Source organism: Gekko japonicus, unplaced genomic scaffold (genome assembly GCF_001447785.1).
Source record: "Gekko japonicus isolate JY-2015 unplaced genomic scaffold, Gekko_japonicus_V1.1 scaffold1599, whole genome shotgun sequence".
Taxonomy (NCBI): Eukaryota; Metazoa; Chordata; class Lepidosauria; order Squamata; family Gekkonidae; genus Gekko; species Gekko japonicus.
Window position 1 is genome coordinate 118,129 of NW_015168096.1, and position 4,922 is coordinate 123,050.

Sequence of the window (4,922 nt, forward strand, 5' to 3'; positions counted from 1 at the left end):
AGCTCCTGCCAACCTAGCAGTTCGAAAGCAAGAAATTGCAAGTAGATAAATAGGTACCACTTCGGTGGGAAGGTAACAGCATTCCGTGCGCCTTGGTGTTTAGTCATGCCGGCCACATGACCACGGAAACGTCTTCGGACAGCGCTGGCTCTTCGGCTTTGAAACGGAGATGAGCACCGCAACCCTAGAGTCAGATTCGACTGGCTTTCGAGCAAGGGAACCTTTACCTTTACCTTTATTCCTCATGTTATTCATATTAGAGGATGTAGCTTCCTTTATGCTTTACAAAACTTTAAAAATTTAGGCTATACAAAATCTGTGACTATGCTTGAGCTGGTGAAGTGGTAGCTCCTCAAACCACATATTCCATAAGAGTAATTACTTTTAATGCAGATAGATCAAGATGGGTAGCCATGTTAGTTGGTCTGTAACAGTAGAAAAGAGTCCAGTAGCACCTTAAAGACTAACAAAATATGTCGCAGTGATTCACAAAACCTCATACCCTGCCACATATTTCATTAGTCTTTAAGGTGCTTGGGGGGGCAACAGTGGGAGGGCAACTAGTGCCCTGGCTCCACTGGTGGACCTCCTGATCGCACCTGGTATTTTTGGCCACTGTGTGACAGAGTGGTGGACTGGATGGGCCATTGGCCTGATCCAACATTGGCTGCTCTTATGTTCTTTTATTAAAAAAATATTTTTCTATGACACAGACAAAATACAAACATATAACACAACAATTAAACATAAAATTGGGGGTACATTATGCTTACATATACTTTGAAGCCAACTATCTTTTACTTAGAGCTTACACCTCATAATAGGCTTAGATTAATACAACCATAGTGCCAAAGCTTAATCTCTTCACATCTACTTCTTCTCTACATCTTGCTTATATATCTTGACCTGTTTTGGTATGAATATAGTTCTTGTACCATTTATTAAAACTCTGCCAAGTGTTTTCGAATGTCTCATCCATGTGGTATTTCGGAGTTAATGTAAGTTTATCCATCTCTGCTGCTTCTAGTATTTTATTAATAAATTATTCTTTACTTGGAGTCTCTTGGCTCCTCCAATATGTAGCATATATTATTCTAGCTGAAGTGGTTATATATATTAAAAGATAAGAGTCAACAGTTATCAAGGGCCTACTAGAAGCAGAAATTGAAGCTGGAATCTATGCTGACCATAAACCTATTACAGTAAAGCTACAAGCACAGAAACACGGAAGTAGATGGACTATGAACACTTCTCTTTTGTAACACCCGAAGTTTGTTAATAAAATGAAGGAAGAACTCAAGGTCTTTTTTAGTATAAATAGGCAAAAAGATATGCCTTTAAAGGTAGTATGGGACGCCTGTAAGGCCTTCTCTAGAGGATTATTGATACAAGAATCTGCAAGAGTGAGCAAACAGATAAGACAGGAATATACCAAGTTGCAAAAAGACATTCGGATTCAAGAAGGAAAACTTATGTTGGCCTCTACAGCACATAAGACGAAGGCCAAACTTAACCTCTTGCAACATAAAGTGAACTGTCAATATCACAGGAAATGGCAAAAAAAAACTGCTATTGGCAAAGCAAAACTTTTTCGAGAACACAAACAAACCAATGAGATGGTTTGTTTATAAGATCAGGAAGCAAAAAGAAAAATCAATTATAAAAGTGTTGAGCAGAGGAGATGGATCAGAAACAAATAGAATTCAGGAAATGAAAGTCATAGTAGAGAATTTCTACAAAGAGCTTTATAGTAAAGCGGAAATCGAAGTGGGCCCAATTACAGAATAAACACACATAAAATGAAGAAATTCACAGAAAGACAAAGGGAGATACTTAATCAACCAATTACAATGATGGAGATGGTAGAGGCAATAAAAAGACAAAACAAAGGTAAAGCACCAGGCCCTGATGGGCTGCCAATAGAATTTTATATTAGAAGAACAATTACAACTGCATTTCAAAGATGTTTGCAATAATATTTTGTACAACGGAGAAGCACCAGAATCATGGAAAGAAGCAATAATCTCATTAATTTACAAACAAGAAACAGATGGAAAAGAAATTAAAAACTATAGACCAATTTCACTATTAAATGTGGATTACAAAATTTTTGCTTCAATACTAGCAGAAAGTCTTAAAACAATTATATCTAAGATAAGGACCACGCGGGATTTCTGCCAAAAAGGTAAATTAATAACAATCTGAAATACATCTTGGACGTAATAGAATACTATGAAGCACACCCAGAAAAACCATTGGTGTTAATACTTCTGGATGCGGAAAAGGCCTTTGACAACGTTAATTGGAATTTTATGTTGGAAGCTTTGAAAGAGGCGCAGACTGGTGCCAATTTTGTGAAGATGATTCAGGCAATTTATACTAAACAAAAAGCAGTGGTAATGATTAATGGGGAACGGACAAAATACATTGAAATACAAAAAGGGACGAGACAGGGATGTCCTTTATCACCTTTGTTGTTCATATTTGCATTGGAAATATTGAATGATTCAATAAGAAGAAAGAAGGAGATTACGGGCTTGAAACTAAAAGGAAAAGAATATAAACAGTTAGCATTTGCAGACGATCTAGTATTTATACTGGAGAGCCCTCTGGAATCAATTTATACTTTGAAACAAGAAGAGACTATTGACTTGTAGCCGGTTTGAGAATTAACATTAATAAAACCAAGATAATGACAAAAAATATGGAAGAAGAGAGGATAACTCAATTACAAGAAATATCAGGCTTTCAAATAAAGAAGAAAATAAAATACCTAGGAATTGTAATGACAAATAAATGCAGTTCATTACAAGAGAATAACTATAAAGAATTGTTGATGAAAACAAAACAGGATCTAGAGAAATGGAAGGATTTACAGATATTCTCGATAGGCCGCACTGCAACAGTTAAAATGAATATACTTCCAAAATGGGTATTTCTATTTCAAACAATTCCTATTCTTCAAAATCAAAAAAATATTTAAGGAACTGGAGCAAGCGATAACAAAATTTATTTGGCAAGGTAAGAGACCTAGAATAAGACTGAAAGCACTTCAAGATACTAAAGAGGGGGGAGGCTTTGGCCTCCCCAATTGGAACCTTTATTATACAGCATCCACATTAACATGGATTAAAGATTGGGTCACATTGGAAGATAAGAGAATATTGAAACTGGAAGGCCATGACCTTCAGTTAAGGTGGCATGCATTTTTATGGTATGGAAAAGCAAGTGTTCATAAATATTTTAAACAACATTGGATATGGACATCTTTGATGAAAATATGGGAAAACGTACATATGTGTTTTTATATAAAAACCTCAAAATTGACTGTTTCACTAGAAGCCATTACACTCCCAAATGTGTATCAGGAAGAATTTCCAAGAAGGTATTTGGACATATTGGAATCTGAAGACTGTCTGAAACCACTAGAAGACCTACCCTGGTGGCAAAGAGCGCAAATAGAGTCTAGATTTATGAAAGACAAGAGAATAGGATTTTATGAAAATCTTACAGAGCTTGAAAAGATTATTATATCCTCAGATCAGAAGCTTATAAGAAGGCTTTATGTGCTGTTACTTGATGATATGATGGTGTATGAAATAGTAAAAGGGAATATGATTCAATGGGGGCAAAATATTGGGCATACTATTAAAGTAGAGCAGTGGGATCAAATATGGAAGAAGAACATTAGGATTATGAAAGCTATTCCGTACAAAGAAAACGTGTATAAAATGGTTTATAGATGGTATGTAACACTTGAAAAGTTAGCTAAAATAGATCCAAAATGTTCTATTAAGTGCTGGAAATGTGAAAATAAGGTTGGTTCATTTTATCATATGTGGTGGCACTGTGAAAGATCTAAGAAATATTGGGTAATGGTGCATGAAATTTTGCAAAAGGTCAGTAATACCTTTTACACCAGAGGTTTTGTTGTTGAATATTTTACCAGATAATTCAAACAAAGAGGACTGTTATTTGATAGTCTTTCTAACTACGGCTGCCAGAATTCTTTATGCAAAATATTGGAAATCACTGGAAATACCGATAAAACAAGAATTTATAAACAAAGTCTTGGAGGCGGCAGAATTGGATAAACTGACTTTATTGATAAAAAGCACAATGGATTCAACATTCCAGAATACTTGGACACGATTTTATAATTGGTATGATAAGCATATTTAGGCTATTTTGTAAGGGACAAACTAATTGAATATTAGGGAAATGTACACCGGTTTTAGGACAATAGAAAAGTTGCTTACACGGTTCACGAGTAATCGTTACTGAGGCGGACTAGGCAATAGTATTAGCATGTGTTAAAATGACAATAACCCCAGGTGTTAGTATGTGTGTTAGTATGTATTTCTATGTTTGTACATTTGTGTTTTATGGGTATATTTTTTGTGAAAAATTTAATAAAATCCTGCCTCTTCGGGGGCAGTTAAAAAAAAAGAAATTTGAAGTTCCTTCCACTTGTTTATATCTTGCTTTATACTTTTCAATAATTCCACATAGTTACTTTCAAACAGAGAACTGCATTTGTTTGTTAAGTTTATTCCCAAATACTTAATTTTCTTTCTGACTTCCAATCCTGATGTTTCCTGCACGCATCTTGCTTGTGGTTCTGTCATATTTTTTATCAAGACCTTCATTTTATTTTTATTAATTTTGAGCCCCGCTACATCGCCATAATCTTGCAGTTTCTTCAACAACAGCTCTATTGACTCAGCTGGTTCTTCCATAATAAAGACCAAGTCATCTGCAAAGGCTAACAGCTTAGATTGTTCTCCTCTTATTTTAAGTCCTCTAATTTGTTCTTCTGCTCTGGTTGCATCATTTAAAACTTCAAGCCCAAAAATAAATAGCAGTGGTGAAAGTGGACATCCTTGTCTTGTCCCTTTCCGGATATCAATTTTTTGCGTTAA